General features: G+C 38.2%; 1 protein-coding gene across 2 annotated transcripts in view; it reads left to right on the forward strand.

Annotated features, from left to right (window-relative positions):
- LOC122809120 (GATA-binding factor 1-B-like) overlaps positions 1–18,655 on the forward strand; it is a 182,275-nt gene that overhangs the window by 46,194 nt on the left and 117,426 nt on the right. Inside the window, exon 2 of one of the 2 annotated variants that reach the window (XM_044080373.1) lies at positions 17,069–17,269. The exons of the other annotated variant lie outside the window; for it this stretch is intronic. The gene's annotated coding sequence lies outside the window, so the exon portion shown is untranslated. The remainder of the gene's footprint in view (positions 1–17,068; positions 17,270–18,655) is intronic. 2 annotated transcript variants of the gene reach the window in all.

Here is an 18,655-nt window from a genome sequence, read left to right on the forward strand (position 1 = left end):
CGCGACCCAGGAGGGAGCTTTTAGGTTTAGGGAGGGGGACAAGGAGTCAAAGTGCAGACTTCAGAGTTAAGGTGGGAATGGGGATTTTAGGTTTAGGGAGTGGTAGGGATTTCAGGTTTGGGGAGTGGATGGGGATTTTATGTTTAGGGAGTGATTGTGAATGGGAAAGGAAAGTGGATTTTAGGTTTAAGGAGAGATCGGTACTTTAGGATTAGGGCGAGATAAGAGACTTTAGGTTTAGGAAGCAATCAGGACTTTAAGGCTAGGGAGGGGATGGAGATTTTTGGTTTAGGAAGGGATGGGGGATTTTAGGGTTAGGCACTGAGTGCGAGTTTTTAGGGTTAGGTTCAAGGCTCTGGTGGAGAAAGTTAACATTAGAGGAGATGGGTTAAGGCAATTAGAGCACTTGCTGAATTGATGGAGTGGTAGAGAGGACATGTGTCTTGAGCACATGTAGTAGACCCTCTCACAGAACTATTTTCGTGGAATGTCTCCTAGATACCTCAGTTCAAAGTGATGTTCTTCCACAAGAAAACGTAGATCTATAACTAGATTTTTTGTTTTGGGAGCAGTGTTTATGAGACTAAAAGTGCATGGTCTTTGGTGCTAAAATAACAGCCCAAAGTATATAGACATAAAAAGGATGTTGAGAGTAAAACTACTCTCAACTCTTTCAATCATCTATAGTCTTCTGGACCCTTGCAAGTGATTACAGACATACCACAGTGATATGGTAAATAAACAGGTATTAACCTCTGTGCCGACTATCTATAGTAGCCTGGTGTGACATGCCCACTCTGAGCCAGTAATCAAGGAGCCTGAATCCTCACCACTGACACTGGAGTGGGATGTTCACTTGGAATACAAATGGATACACTCAGTATTTCCAGATGCAGACCTTTCTGCATCAAGCACAATTTTCTGGAGAGCACACAGGGAACACAGTCAGCCCAGAGTCTGGATTTCTCTATCTGTCTCTCTCCAGGTCCCCAGTAAGAATCCCCACTGGCACAGCTTCAGAGTTAAGTCCTCAGCCAAGTGCCCAAGCCAAGTCCTCCACCACTCTCTCTGTGAAACCAGTGCTTTGTGTCCCTGCTCCAAGCAGCTGCTATGCACAATCTTTGAGATTTAATTTTCACACACACAGACACACACACAGACACACATGCACGCACGCACGCACGCACACACACACACACACACACACACACACACACACACACACACATAAACACCTGGGAAAGGCTGGCACAGAGTTACAAGCTATGCCACCTTCTGTCCAGACTATAAGGTAGTTTCACTGCCAACAGTCAGTTACTATAACACTCTTAAAAGGGTATCCAATTATACTGAGTGAAGTTAATATTAATACAAATGGTAATGGTGACCAAACAGCATAGCTTTCAGGAGTGACCCGAGTTATTACCAAATAAATATATGCAAATACTCTCAAAATGTATATATTTTCTTAAAAGGACCAGCCACATGAAAAGTTTAAATATATTTAATAATAAATAATAAAAGAACATCAAAGTACTAAATATCTATTTACAGTAAACACCAGAGTTGATCTAGAGAGTGACTATTCCTACTTACTGAACAGGGCAAAGCAAGATGGGTGAGTTGTCCTTGTTGTCAGATCCAAGACAGAATACAGAATACTGAGAGCAATCTCCTACTAATATCTAAATATTATTTCTGGTTTACAGAATGACATCACACACATCTGGTTATCTGACTCTATTTCCTGCAGTATCCCCCTGCCAGGGTTTTAGCACCTGCATGTCAATAATACACACACAAGCACATGTGGAAGCCATAAAGCAATAAAACCATTCCACTCTTCCTACAGGAGCTACAAACTATTCTCTAGTACAGACATTGTGTCTCTGGCTCCCTTTAAAACTGTGGGATAACATCTTTATGGCTTACCTCATAAAGTAATTTAATTTCAAGAATATTTTTTCAAAGTCAGGTGGAGTAACATCTTCTTTTCCAGAATATGCTGCAACAATGTACACATTTAGACAGTTACAATAATGCATGTAAATTTATTTTCTGTCCAGCAGGAAACACTGTTGATAAATTTTAACACAAGCAACTTTACAAATACATTTTTAAATACAAACATCTGTACAAATCAGTTTGATACATAAATTATATATAATTCTTTACAAATTCCAGCTAGCTGTGCTGGCATAAGTTATGCATCCACTGTCCTACTTCTCCTGGCATGCCTGGCAATATTTCCTATTGTCACACCTGGAATATAGCTTTTCAGCACAATCTCACTCTACAGGCATCTTACATCTTGTCTGAGCAAAATATCATAGCAGACAAACTGAAGAGAAGCAGGACATACCCTCACAAATGGAAACTGAAATCCAGCAGTGGGGAACACCTCAACTAAATATGTGTGCCTCCATTCACAACAAACTGGGAAAATTCTGTTCTAGGACTCATTGGAAGCAGGCCTGGAGGACAGATGCATTTTTATTTTCTTTGGCAGGAGGAATCACCAAAGATCATTGTAGTGACTCCCTTCTAGCCCAAGCTACAGTAGTTATTCCTTCTTTTGAAAATGGCCAATGGCAATTCCACAAGCTTTTTCACAGACTGGACCTACTCACTCATGATACATCCCATCTTTAAACAACTTCAACTAATTACCTGTATGACATAGCACCCGTACAATTGTTTTGGCTCTGCTGTACCTGATAGAACCAAAGCAAGATTTTCAAAGAAAAACAAACCTGCCTGGTGGACAACTGCCATTAGTGAACTATACAATAGGAGAAAGAAATTGTGGTCTAAAAGTAAGAAGAAATGGTCTCAAAACTGGAAACACTCCCTTCTCAAATTAAACAAGCAAGTAAGAATCCTAGTAAAGTCATCCAAAGCTAACTATGAATCCAAATTAGCTTTCTTAACTAAAGATAAACACAAGGTGTTCTTTAGTTACATCTGTAATCTCAAAGGTAAGGCCCAGAGTTGCACTGAACTCATAGTTAATGGTATTACTTATATAGAACCTGTGGATAAAGAAAACCTGCTTGCTATTGGGGTCAGTGAAAACTTCAATCCCCTGTCCCCACCACATATACCCCAAAGCATCCCTAACACCTGTCCCTCACCTAGTATCTCCAAGGAGCAAGTCTTAAATGCCCTATCCAAGGCCAAAAACACAGCCTCTATGGGATCAAACAACATACCGGGTTGTGTTCTACATAGATTAAAACAGGAATTATTATCACTGCTGAGTACCCTTTTCAAACACAGCCTAAGCATTGGCTTCATCCCAGTGGAATGGAAAACAGCTACTGGCATCCCTTTGTACAAACAGGGTGCATCCAAGGACTCTGGGAACTACAGATCCATTTGCCTGGCCAGCCATATCTGCAAGGCCATGGAATGAGTCATCACATACCTTATTAACAAAGATATAGGAAATCTCCAAACAGTTGACCCCACCCAGTTTGGGTTTGTCAGGGGGATCATGCCTATTAAATGTTGTGACTTATTTGAGACAGTCACCAAAGCCCTAGACAAGGGCAAATCTGTGCATACAGCTTACCTAGACTTAGCCAAGGCCTTTTGACACAATCCCCCATCTTTGATAAACTCACCCAGCTGGGGATCAGCCCATATAGCAAAACACAAATATTTAAATTAGTTAATTAAGCATCACTTAGCTGATGCTTAAATAAGACTGCTATTCTTGTGTAAAGTATTCCGTGAGAAGGCAAAGGCCGAGGTACCAGAATCATTAAAGGATTTACTGTTGCAGTCTTTGCTGCATTCCATGTATTTGTGTTTTGCTATTATTTTATTTTATAGCTTGGGCTGTGTGTTTTTTTTTTTATCAACCCATATAGTCAGATGGGTTGCAAACTGGTTCACTGAAAGAACTCATACAGTCAAAACATGGGACTGCACCTCCTCCAGCAGACCTGCAGCCAGTGGTCTTCCACAAGGATCGGTTCTGGGTCCCCCCCTACTGTACAGAATCTATGTCTCTGAAGTACAGGCTAAAACTAAAGGATTGTGGCTGACAAAGTTTACTGATGACTGCATAGTGGGAGCCATCATTTAAACTCCTAGCAATGTCTTATGCAGACTAATGACTGGTGCCAAAGTCATGGTCTTAAACTTAATGCAAAAAAGATATTATCATCCTCTTCAGCAAGGGTGATGTTCCTGCAAACTACCACATCAGTAGCAATACCCTAAGCACACAGTCAGTGGTGAGAGATCTGGGCACACAGGTTGACAGCAGCCTTAAATTCAATCACCATGTCTCCGCAATGGTAAGAAAGGCATTTTATATTGCTCATCTCATAAGTAAGGGCATTGCCTCCAGAAAAAGAGGCTATAACCCCCCCTGTATTCTTCCCTCATCAGGCTGATAACAGAGTACAATGCTCTCTTTAGTATGCTCCTTTCCAAATACCTGCAGCAATTGGAGAGACCACAAAAGTTCCATACAAAGAAAATTCAGGGTCTTCAAGATCTGTCTTATGGGTACAGACTGCGGTGGTGGTGCTGCGGTAGCGTTGTCACCTCACAGTAAGACGTTGTCCTGTTCAATTCTCAGCTAGAGCGTCTTCTGTGTAGAGACATGTGTGAATGGGCGTACCTTCGTTGAAGGTTGTGCATCAGGGCTGGCAACTCGGCACGTAAAAATTTACTGCCAATCATTAGCGGACCGGAGCTCCGCTGTGGTGACCCCTAACTGGGAAAAGCCGAAAGACACAACAACAACAACAACAACTGAAATCATTGTCACTTTACTCTGTGTCATACAGACTGCTCAGAGGTGACCTGTACCTTATATATAGAACAATCTCTGACCCAGCTTTAATGGAAATGCTGCACATTCACAAGTCAAATGGCACACAGGTCACTCGCTGAAAGGAACTTAACCTGGTGCGTGACATCAACAGACCTTGCTGGAGAGAGAGATTTGACTCACAGTGGTTGCCCACCTTTAGAACAAGCTTCCTATTCATGTTAAACAAAACCCCTCATTGGCCCTATTTAAGTGTAATTTGGATGATGTGATGGGTAACTGGAAATTCACCCCAGGGGTTCCACCTGTGTCCCTCTTGGACAAGGGCAATATGTGCTGATTTTAGTGTCTGCCTGAACCAGACATCCTTGAGAACATGGGGTGAACATGGCTAGGCTTGTAAGGGCTCTGGGGCCATTAGCCTAGTAATCTCCTATGATCCTATGATGATCCTATAACACCTGTAAGGCACTTTTTTTTCTGAGAATGTGCAGCAGGTGTTAATTCTGGCAAAAAATCTACCAGGAAATTAAATATTAGAAAATGGAAAAGATTTTTTAGCTGGTGTCTAAAAAAGAACCAGTACCCTTTTAAGGCTAGCATTTCTCTGGTTCTATAATACATGGGTAAGTTATTATCATCTGGCCTTTCTTACTCCTCTTTCAATGTTCATTTGTCTACCATTTCAGCATGTCTGCTATGGATATTCCCCTTTTAATGCAGTCCCATGTTAAAATGTTTTGAAAGGGTCTTGCATATCAGGCCACCTAGAAAACAGGGAGATCTTCCTTCAGATCTCACATTTGTTTTCTAAAAATTAACTCTGCTTTCATTTAAACCAGAAAAGCAAAACAGAACCAAGGAAGCAGTAAACCAACACAAATCCAAGTCAAGCAGGATGGTAGATTCGATGTATATTTAATATCCAATGAAGTGCAGTAAAACAAGAAAACAGTGTAACACACCAAAAATTTAGTTAAGCGCTCTTTCACCTAATGCAATACCAGGCTTCTTCAGAACAAAGAGGCAATGCAATTCCTTTGCTTAAATAGTTCATACAACCAATTAAATCCATGAATCAATTGATCTAAGCAATTCAAATGAAATAAATTCATGAACCCTTTAGAACCCTCCTGAATTCCTTAGAAAAGAATAAAAAAGTTTTATGTAGTAAACTACCCACTAAATGTCCCATCCCTCCTGAATCTACTCCAACCCTATCGCACCACCAGACCACTAAGATCCAGCAACAAAATTCACTTGCAGATCACTAAAGCCAATAACTTTGCTGGTGAAGCACTATTCTCTTGTGCCATAGCCAAATTATGGAACTCCCTCCCACCCACAATTACCTCCATACCATCATGCACCCACCTCAAAACTTTGCTAAAAGCACACCTAAAAACATGCTGGCTATGCCCTTGCAACTCCCACTCTAATATCACCCACCCCATCCAACCACTACCTTTCTTTCCACTCCACTAACTACCTTGATTATAGCAAGCTCAGATGCTCATAAGCCTAGTACTTATTATACAGCAGGAACTTCTTATTGTAACATTTGTTAATGTCTGTTATGTACTTCACATATAGATTCTAGTTGTCTACTGATGTACTATGTTCTTCATCTGTAAATATGTTGTAAGTAATTGCTATGCAAATTGTTAATCGCTATGTAATCCAATGTAACTACTGCCTGTTTGTTTTAACTGTGGAGCTTTTCTCCCTGGGCCTCCGCTGAAAATGGACCTACGTCCAGTCGGACACTCCCGGTCAACAAATATAAATAAATAAATAAATGTCAACTCACAAAATGTTGTAATTCATACATAAATTGCACCCAGATAGCTTAAAAAGCATGCTAACTATAAATACTAAATATTAAATGTTAAAATGCAATTTCAAAAATAAATGTGCAAAACAGAACGCGTACAATTATTAATAATTCATGCTTAATAAAAATGTACAATCATATGAATGTTGCAAAACAGTAATTACAACCATCATAACAGCAGTATAATAATAATAATAAACCCTATGGTGCTTAATTTAGCAGCCCTAAGTTTTAATACACTATTAATACTAATGCAGTCATTGAGTCCAGGGGTTCTGCCCGCATCCAACTTCACCTGCCAGAACAATTCCCTGTATTCCAACCTGGACTCCAACTCCCACCTTGGGGGTCAACTAAAACCTGTTCCAACATGAAAACTTTAATTTTCATTTCTTTACAGGATAAGGAATGTCTAAAAAAAGCATTAGATTCCTTTCCTTTAGATACCTCATATAAATGCTCATAGACCCTTCTCCTTAATGGTCTCTCAGTTTTACTGATGTAAAAACTCTGGAAGATTTCACAAATCCCAATATATACCACCCCTTTAGTTCCACAGTTGTACTTAGAAGCCTTCATCTTAAACCCCCTAGATGGAATAAATATCTCACTCTTGTCAAGAATAAACCCACATTGTTGACAAGCTCCATATTTGTGGGTACACGTCTTATGTCACCACCTATCTGCATGGTAACCTCCTTCTTTTCAAACAGTTCCTTAAGGTTAGTATCTCTCCTTCTGAGAATGTGCAGCAGGTGTTAATTCTGGCAAAAAATCTACCAGGAAATTAAATATTAGAAAATGGAAAAGATTTTTTAGCTGGTGTCTAAAAAAGAACCAGTACCCTTTTAAGGCTAGCATTTCTCTGGTTCTATAATACATGGGTAAGTTATTATCATCTGGCCTTTCTTACTCCTCTTTCAATGTTCATTTGTCTACCATTTCAGCATGTCTGCTATGGATATTCCCCTTTTAATGCAGTCCCATGTTAAAATGTTTTGAAAGGGTCTTGCATATCAGGCCACCTAGAAAACAGGGAGATCTTCCTTCAGATCTCACATTTGTTTTCTAAAAATTAACTCTGCTTTCATTTAAACCAGAAAAGCAAAACAGAACCAAGGAAGCAGTAAACCAACACAAATCCAAGTCAAGCAGGATGGTAGATTCGATGTATATTTAATATCCAATGAAGTGCAGTAAAAACAAGAAAACAGTGTAACACACCAAAAATTTAGTTAAGCGCTCTTTCACCTAATGCAATACCAGGCTTCTTCAGAACAAAGAGGCAATGCAATTCCTTTGCTTAAATAGTTCATACAACCAATTAAATCCATGAATCAATTGATCTAAGCAATTCAAATGAAATAAATTCATGAACCCTTTAGAACCCTCCTGAATTCCTTAGAAAAGAATAAAAAAGTTTTATGTAGTAAACTACCCACTAAATGTCCCATCCCTCCTGAATCTACTCCAACCCTATCGCACCACCAGACCACTAAGATCCAGCAACAAAATTCACTTGCAGATCACTAAAGCCAATAACTTTGCTGGTGAAGCACTATTCTCTTGTGCCATAGCCAAATTATGGAACTCCCTCCCACCCACAATTACCTCCATACCATCATGCACCCACCTCAAAACTTTGCTAAAAGCACACCTAAAACATGCTGACAATGCCCTTGCAACTCCCACTCTAATATCACCCACCCCATCCAACCACTACCTTTCTTTCCACTCCACTAACTACCTTGATTATAGCAAGCTCAGATGCTCATAAGCCTAGTACTTATTATACAGCAGGAACTTCTTATTGTAACATTTGTTAATGTCTGTTATGTACTTCACATATAGATTCTAGTTGTCTACTGATGTACTATGTTCTTCATCTGTAAATATGTTGTAAGTAATTGCTATGCAAATTGTTAATCGCTATGTAATCCAATGTAACTACTGCCTGTTTGTTTTAACTGTGGAGCTTTTCTCCCTGGGCCTCCGCTGAAAATGGACCTACGTCCAGTCGGACACTCCCGGTCAACAAATATAAATAAATAAATAAATGTCAACTCACAAAATGTTGTAATTCATACATAAATTGCACTCAGATAGCTTAAAAAGCATACTAACTATGAATACTAAATATTAAATGTTAAAATGCAATCTCAAAAATAAATGTGCAAAACAGAACGCGTACAATTATTAATAATTCATGCTTAATAAAAATGTACAATCATATGAATGTTGCAAAACAGTAATTACAACCATCATAACAGCAGTATAATAATAATAATAAACCCTATGGTGCTTAATTTAGCAGCCCTAAGTTTTAATACACTATTAATACTAATGCAGTCATTGAGTCCAGGGGTTCTGCCCGCATCCAACTTCACCTGCCAGAACAATTCCCTGTATTCCAACCTGGACTCCAACTCCCACCTTGGGGGTCAACTAAAACCTGTTCCAACATGAAAACTTTAATTTTCATTTCTTTACAGGATAAGGAATGTCTAAAAAAAGCATTAGATTCCTTTCCTTTAGATACCTCATATAAATGCTCATAGACCCTTCTCCTTAATGGTCTCTCAGTTTTACTGATGTAAAAACTCTGGAAGATTTCACAAATCCCAATATATACTACCCCTTTAGTTCCACAGTTGTACTTAGAAGCCTTCATCTTAAACCCCCTAGATGGAATAAATATCTCACTCTTGTCAAGAATAAACCCACATTGTTGACAAGCTCCATATTTGTGGGTACACGTCTTATGTCACCACCTATCTGCATGGTAACCTCCTTCTTTTCAAACAGTTCCTTAAGGTTAGTATCTCTCCTTCTAACAAAGGTGGGGTGGTTCAGGAGGTATAAACTGGTATCCTCATTGACCATTAAAATAGGCCAGTATTTCTTTATAGTGTCCTCCACCTATGTAGATGTCATGGAAAAGGTGTGAATAAAGGCACCCCTGTGCTTGGGCTCCACCTCTTTTAATGTCTCGACCTCACTAATACCAGTACCCAACAGAGGAAAACATTTTTTATCCCTGTTCATAATTACCTCCTTAGCTAAGCTATCAATCATTTATTTTGGATATCCTCTTTCCAGAAATAGTGAAGTCAGAGTCCTAACCTTCTCTAGGAATTCTGAGTTCACACTAGTCATTCTTGAGGCCCTAATCATTTGACCCTTCACTATACCTTTCTTTTGGTAGTGAGGGTGCCTGCTCTCAAAATGCAAGTATGAATTTGAGAACAAAGACTTCTTAGATAATTTGGACTGAAAGCAATTGCTCATCATATCCTTAGAAAGTGTAATATCCAAATAGTTAAAATAGTAGAATCACTAACCGTGTGTATAAAAAACAAAAATTCAGTAGAGTGGTTAAGATATGTCATAAAGTCATCAAACTTGTCTCTAGGGCCATCCCATAATAAACAAATATCATCCAAATATCGGGTGTAAAATGTAATATAACCCTGCCAATCAGTATTAAGGACGAACTTCTGTTCCCAATAATATAATACCCAATTTGCGAATAAGGAGCACAAGCTGCCCCCATTGCAACACCTTTCCTTTGCTGGTAAAACTCCCCACTGAAATGGATAAAATAATTCCTGAGAATGGTGTCCATGAATTCCATAATCAAATTGATGGTATTTCCATCTAGACCAGATTCTGTTAATAGAATTTCCCGAAACCATTCCAGTCACACTTCATGCGGGATGCTTGGAAATAACTCAACTACATCAATGGTAACTAAAAAAATCTCTGAACCAAATTTGTCCCTAGTTATTCTTTTCAAAAAATCCCATGAATCCTTAGTTATATGTAACACAGAGTTAATAAACTTCTTTAATTGCAAGTCAACAAAAATAGCTAAAGGTTCAGTGATACTTCCAGCTCCCGCTACAATGGGTCTGCATTTCATGTTATCAATCCCTTTGTGGGTTTTGGGGATCCCATTTAAACCAACCAATCATGCTGATCTGAGGTTCATAACATGGAAAACAGTTTTACTGTTTGCTCTTAAGTTCTGCAAGAAGAGTGTCTAAGTTGCAAGCTCTCATGGTGAGCCAAACGTATCTCATTTTTCACAAACATAAGGCTCCTTTAAGAACTTATCCTTCATTTATGGCTAAATTGGTATCGGAGTTTACTTTAAGCCACACCATCCAGCTCCCTGTTTTCTTCCCAGAACTTAAAAAAAGGAAGTAAGGATTCTTCATATTCTGGATATCCACAGACAACTTAGATATCATCTTGACAGAACTAAAATCTTCAGACTCTCTGATCACTTATTAATTTATTATGAAGGTAAGGAAAAGGACAAGCAGTATCAAAGCAGACTATCTCCAAATGTTTGTCTTACGCTATTTCCTTTTGTTATACACACCACAAGGCAATTCCAGGCAGGGTCAAGGCTCACTCTACCGGGCCTTGGCATCATCAGCTGCTTTTTGGAAAGGATGGATTCTAGAAGTAATCTAGATGCAGCAACTTGGTATTTAGTACATACCTTTAAAATGCACTGCAAACTGGATTCCACTTCCAGGTCTAGAACAGTCTTTCAATGAACCATTCTCCATGGACTTCTGAACACTTATCTTTCCTCCTCCCAATAATTATAAGTAATGATAATCTACCCATATAACTAAGGCTACTGTAGCAATGATCACATAATTAATATAGTACAGTCCAAAAGTTCATAGGTAAGTACTAGGCCAGCTAAGTAAACCTATCATAACAATTAATTTCCGAATAATCACTGCCACAGTAATCCCCCCTCCCTCCACCTCCTTATTTTTCTATATTTGCATTGCCAAAGTGAGGAGTGTTTTTTAGCTACCTAACGTTGACCTTTTTCTAGGCTCTATCCCCCTGTCTCAGCTGCCATAAAATGTCTAAAGTGCTTGGCGCAAAAACATTTGATGTAATTAGCTCTGCTCAAGCTGATAATGGTTTGGGCATGCAGAAGGTGCCACAAAGCTTTGGAAACTGGCCAGCTGTTATAATCTTGGCAGGATATAACCAGTATAGCTAAGGCTACTGAAACAATGTTCATTTGAACATCTACTGTTATGGTAAGTTTACTTCTACAACTGTACTTTCTCCTTCCAGATCTACCACTCCACCCCATCATGCTTTATTTTATTCATATATTTTCCCCCTGTGCTGTTTTATGCTGTGGTACTTTTTGTTACTGTTTTGTTTTATATAATACATTTCTGCAGCTATAGCTGTGTGCTGTATAATGTATAGGTATGCTATCACACAGTGTGGCCGGTTCACAGGTAATCCATAGGTGTCATTGCTAATATTTCCCGTGGTGATTACTGTGGTACTTGCTGTGAAAGAGTACATTGCTTTTGCAGGCAATGCAGTAGCAGCAGTAGTATTTTATGCAGAATTCTTATTCCCATTTCAGACAGAATATTCTATAACAAAGCTGAAGAAAGGATAACCACAGAAAACTCTAAGATTGTTTACTCTGAGAAACATTTTGTATGCAATGCAGTGAAATAAAATGCTGTAAAAGCTGCTCAAAATGTAGAAGTAGCAAAATGTGTGTGTGTGTGTGTGTGTGTGTGTGTGTGTGTGTGTGTGTGTGTGTGTGTGTGTGTAAATTCCTAAACAATTCCAATGTGTTCTAAGCAAAGTGTCACACAGGTAAAATGAAATGTACTATGTATGCTTTTTATAATGAGGTGAGGAAGGGCACCTCGTTCTACTAGCTGGGGGGAGCAAGACTGTGTCTACTGTCACTAAGGCAGCCTACTTGTCTTAATATTTTGTAATCAGGTAGGTTAACTGTGTTTTGTTATCTATGAAAACAATACCAAGAAACAAACCACACAACTGTTTCATCAAGATAGACCATGAGATTGTGAGCCTTGTTCCTCTTGTAACATCCCCCTAAGTTTAGCATGCACTGAGCAAGAAAAAATGTTTAAAAAGACACTCTGTCCAGCAGCAGTTTGTATATAATTGAAATTAAACATTTTTACATTTATTTAGTTTGAAAAAATCACATGAAGCTATTTACATGCTTCTAGCCTCTTGTGTCAAAGGCTAGCGCATGAATAAATTTGTATTTTGCACTTATGGAGTGGGTGGGAGTGGAAGGTATCCTACACTCAGATGAGTGAAGGTAGTAAGTAATAGTGCTGACACAATACAACACTTCTAGACATATATCCAGCAGTAGCTATCATACATTGTTTAATTACATATGAGCATATTTTGTAATAAGGATGTAAACTACTAGAGAGGTTAAGATTGGTTCTGCCCGGTATGGGGGAAGTGACTGCCACCTCGAGAGGTAATTTATATTTAATTATCTTTAACAGGGTCATGGTGCTAATATATCCATGTGGTGGCTGGGATTTAAAACCTAAGAAAATCTGTGCTTATATTTCTGTAGTGTAGTTCGAGAGCACAGGGTTTTGGCAAAACTAGGGAATGTAATTAACTTGGAAGTATACCAGCCCATACTGATATGATGGGATACATCAGGATCCCATGTGATAAATTTAATGCATTGTCAGAAGGCATTGAAATTACTCAAAGGGCAAGACATAGAAAGATAGGCAAATGGTAGTCTTAACTCCCAGATTATTAGGGTAGTTATTTATATGCATATGTACATGCTGTTAGGTTCATATGTAGTTGATACACATGCAGCCCAGGAGGCCGTTAATGAGCCTAGCCTAAATTACTAATTGCCCTAAAGCATTATCTTGTTAAGTGACTTGCTCAAGGTCACACAGTAGGTAAATGAGGCCTGAAGGACTCAAACTCTATATTATAGGATGTAGACTGTTAACAGCTCACAACCTTAATCCTCTTTATCTCTCTCTCTCTCTTTATCTATTTATATCTATATGTACACACAGTACTCCCCAAAAGAGGACTGAACCTAGCATCCTATTAAGCATGTCATCTCAGAACTAACATATAATTAAATTAGTCGTGAATATGATGAAAAAACACACCCATTATCTTATATGAATGAGGTAAAACAGGGTATGATAAATGAAAACTGGCAGGTAGAGATTACCAATACCTGGCTTTGCTCACATTTTGGGCTGAACAGGTATCCGATCTTGTTGGTTTGGTGAAAGAACATTTTACTGATAAGCATAAATGCAGTATATAAGGAGCTAAGCCTATCATGTCAACATATCAGGATGAGGAATATATAGAAGGGGATTGGAAGGTACAAGAAACACTGTTGGAGGTATGCAGCTCCACATATAAAATGACAGAGTTCAAAGCAACAGAACAAATAGTAAACATGGAGAAAAGGAAGCATTGTGGGAAGAGAAAAGGGCCATATATTTAATGGGTGACTTTAATACACTAAATATTAATTGGAATACCTTGACTAAACCACAGAGAAAATCAGAAATATTCCTAATACCCATGAAAGAAACAGAGCCAGACAGCTAGGAGAGGATCTTGCTCATAATAAAAAAAAAACAGTTTTGCACACTTGGTATTCCAAATGCAGAAGGAAACAAAACTTCAGATTTGGTAATGAGCATCCATTTCAGATCACAAGGTCAACAAACATTATGGTTCATAATTAACTTACTTACAGTTCACAGCAGTCAAAATCAGGGGTTCTGGATTTCAGAACAGATTTTGACAAAATAAGAATGCCTCGAGAAAATGCACATAAATTAAGGCAGTGCTGCTGAATAATGAAGACATAAAACTGCTATCACAAAGCCAATTCACCTTCACACGAATAAATGTATAAATCACACATAAAGAAAAAAATGCAGCCCTCAGATGAAATGCCAGTTAAAGGTAGGGAAATGTATAGCATTCAGAAAACATTAGAATACAGGAGTAAGACAGAACACCATTACAAATAAGTCAGAATGGAATAGTAACTCATTCAGAAAAGCCACGCCAGACCTAAGGAAAATACAGCCAGTTCACCCAACAGAAAGAATACAAGTTAGGGATGCATGAAATATAAAAGAATATATAGTGAAATTTAAGAAAAATAGACGCAGAATGAGAAGAAATGGTACTGAAAGAGTAGGGCTATAAAATAAGGATTTCTTTATAGTATTTATAGAAGTGGAAAGCAAACTGGTTTATAAACATTCAGTAGAAATGGCCACCAACAAGGGGCTGATCCAAGCCCTTTCACAGAGGAAATGGCCATAAAGGACCTAAAAGTGATGAGAAGCAATGACATTCAGCCTAGAATTCTTAGAAAATCAAGAGAAGAATTAGTAAAATGTTGCTATTTTTTAACAAATGGGAGGAGCGTAAAGATCTCAAAGACAGGCAAAGGACAGAATCTATCTACCTTCATATGAGGGAAATCAAGATGAAAGAGTAGCAGTCAGATTCACTTAATTATTATGGTAAAAGACTCAAATCATTGTTGAAGGTGATAATTTTAGTGTTTATATGTCGGGAGTGGGGGTGGGATTCAAAATAGGCATAACTTCACATTAGAAATGTCATGCCAGGCAGTTGTTGTCTGAAAATAATTTTATTGAAAATAAGTAAGTTGTGTTTCTAGGAATCTAACAGAGGTTTTTGACCTGATAACCTAAACCTGGCCAGTTTAAATTTCACCACAACACCTGAAAGAGTACTATATAAAATATTACAAAATTAATTAGACAGCCTTGGAGCAGATGATAGAATGATATCATGGGTGAAACACTGGCTGGATAGAAGGACACAGAAGATCCCAGTAGAATCTGCTTAGAAGAAAATATAATTGCCAGTGTGGTATCTCAGGGGTCAGTACCAGGCTCGTTCTCCTGAAAGTTGCCATATGATGTTAGCTCTGGTGGGAAACATTTGCAATTTCAGTGTGATATGAAGATATGCAACAAGATTTATACATAAGGAGATGTAGAAAGGGGCTTGGGAAACTTGGAAGAATAATCTAAAAAGTCCAGTATAATGCATCTAAGAAGTAATAACCCACAAAAAAGACCTAGGGAGGAAGCAACAGCAAATTAAAACTGCAGGTACTAATATCAGATAATCTAAAGGAAAGCAAGCAGTGTGTTGGTATGCGCATTGGAAAAGGCATCACTGCTACAAAACCAGAACTTATTATCCCAGTTGAACAACATCTAGTCCAATCTGTTCTAGAAGGTGGTATGCAGTTTTAGAGACCTCATTTTCCTCAGGACATAGATAGGTAGAGTCAGTATACATAGCCATAAAATCAACAAAAAGCATGCATGAACTATAACAAAAGTCACATAAGAAAGACTATGAGGACACAATATATACAGCCTTATAGAAAGGAAATAAGGTTTTGACAGAAACAAGAATGTCAGTGGAGACCACTGAGATAAAGTAGGTACATTCTTTCAAAAATGAGATGTGTAAAAATAAAGGAACACAATGTGAAGATACATATAGCTCAGGGGGATACAGTGGAGCATTTTTCATAGGAGGGATGGTATGATTGGGACAGCATTCTTTAAGATTTGGATATTGTGCATTTACCTCTTCAATGTAGCATGCACCTAGATAAATGAAAACATAAAGCTTGGAGCTCTCCTGAACATATCTTACATTACCTGCTGCTTGAATAGCAAGGCAGACTAAACAAATGCAAACCAACACTGTATGGTCACTTTGTATGTTTGCAGAATTGTGGTAGTGTCAAAAATTATGACTGAATTAAAACTGCATGGGACAGAGCCAAGGCTGCTTTTATGCTAGGTAGAAACAAACAAAAAAAAAAACAATGTAGTGACTGATTCCTAAGATATGCAGCTTATCTAGAAGGCAGAGAAAGTGGCAGATGGGTGGGTCAAACAGCCCTTATCTGTCATCAGATTATATGTTTTTGTTTTCCAAAGTATGAATTTGTTTTTAGCCTACATGTATTTATTTTAATTTTGTTTTAGCAACCCAGCTTAGTCCACTAGCTACATGTGCTCTTTTGTAGTGGTAACACATGAATGCATTATCATTAAGTATGTGACTTGTTTAAACTCTCTATGCAAATTGAAGCTGTGGGAAACAAACCTTGTTCTGCAGATGGACCTCATTTACAATTGTTTACCTTAGTTTTACAGTTTCATGCCAGTAGTTCATAAGTTAAAGAAAACAACAAACTTTTCATAAATTATAGCAAAATGCAGGTCATATCACTGCATACTCATTTTGCATTCCATTACTTTCAGTTACAACATTTTTTACCTTACTTTCAAAGACTGATTATTTATATTTTATGAGACAGCCTTTACAATTCTGCAAATGGACAATATACTTCCATGTAAGATTTGCGACTGTCATTTGAAGTCATCTCATCTCCATCAGTGTACTCGCCTTGTAGAATGACTACATAATTTAAATAAAATATATAATATAGGTACAGAGTAAGATATAACCAACTTAGTTACATCTGATTCAGTCACTATTAATAATTTCTTCCCTGCATTTTTTAATTTTAGAGGAAAGAATTAAACACTTCTCGCTTGGCAGAAGAAGGGAAATGCACATTAATATACAAAGATGAATTTGCACAGAATAACAAGCCTTGAAGTCCTGCCGGAGATCTTAGTATCTAAATCCTGTCAATTACTGCTAATAACTGTATTGATAAACCCTCCAATGTAGTACCTCAGTGCAGATCTTACAGCATCGCCTAAGAGGTACTCATCCGTGGCTCTTCCTAAAGAAGGCACTTTGTTTATACAACTAAGTTTGCTTTATCATGTATCCTTATCATTGATTTTTGTTTATAAAAATAATACAAGTGCTCAGCTTGCAGATGACACGTTGACTGTACAAATGCTGCATTAAGTCCTCTGCTATTTTTCTGTATTTGTTTATGGGATGCTCTGACTGGGCATGGCCCATTCTCATTAGAAACCCAGGGTAAACGTTTCCAGCTTACTTACTCACACAAAGAGCAATAGGTACAGACATGTTAAGTTATGGACATACAGTTCAGTACATACATAACATTTAAAATGTTTCTGTTATTACAATCAGGGGTAGTTACTAGGCTCACAGTCCACAGGGACCATTGAGAAGCCTAGCCCAAATTCTCATTTTCCGCCAAGCATTATCTGGTTAAGTGACTTGCTCAAGGTCATACAGTAAGAAGATAACGTTTGTGGGGAAACAAACCCTGTACCACGGCTTACAGCCCTAAGCTTCTGCTAGACTAATGGCTTTACTGGCATAATGGTTAAGGTGTTTACCTTACAAACACAAGGTGCAGGGTTTGATTATTGCATGGGGTAATTGGCTAGGCTTAAAATGGCCCACAAGGGCAATTAGCCTAGTACTAATCTATGAACCTAAGGATAGTCAGCATGTGAAGCAGATAGTATAACCACTGCACTATGGAACCCATTTTTTAATGTAACTTGAAGCTTAGTTATCAGATTAGAGTGATTATAGCAGCACAATGATGTACATATTACTGCAGCAAATCTAGAAAACAATTGTGTATGTTCGATAACAACATACCCCTTTAACATATTAAAAAAGGGCTTGTCATAGTTTCCAGATAAAGGCTTTCATTTTGTACAGTTAACACATTTATATGGAAATCAGTTAGTAAAGCTTCAAATGACAAGGCACTGAACAGATTTGTATAATGCCAACAAACAAACCGAATGCAGTGAATGGGATTCTCTAGAGAACAGAAGTGCAGTCGTGGCTGTGGGGTTAGAGTAGGAGATCAAAACAGCAAGGAGTCTGGGCTGTTGATTTTAACAATGACTGTTGGAATGTTGTAGGTATTTGTTTCTGCCAGTTAATTCTGGTTGTTAATTTTAATGATATCATAGATTGTAGAATGGCAAAAGGAAGTTCCTTCTTAGATGGTGATGGTGGTGGTGGTGTTGGTGGGGGTTCAACTCCAGTGCAAACCCAGTTGTTCACAAGTTGTTTTTAAACTGTTTTTAAAAGTGGGTTTTGAGAGGCTTGATGAAGGGGAGTTTGTTCCTTATATTTAACAACTTGAAAAAAAGCAGCAAATGAAGAAGCCACAACCGGCCACAAGTTTGTTCCTTACTTCTGAGACT

The sequence above is a fragment of the Protopterus annectens genome, chromosome 8.part0 (assembly GCF_019279795.1).
Source record: "Protopterus annectens isolate FY-2018-M chromosome 8.part0, PAN1.0, whole genome shotgun sequence".
In the NCBI taxonomy this organism is placed as follows: Eukaryota; Metazoa; Chordata; order Ceratodontiformes; family Protopteridae; genus Protopterus; species Protopterus annectens.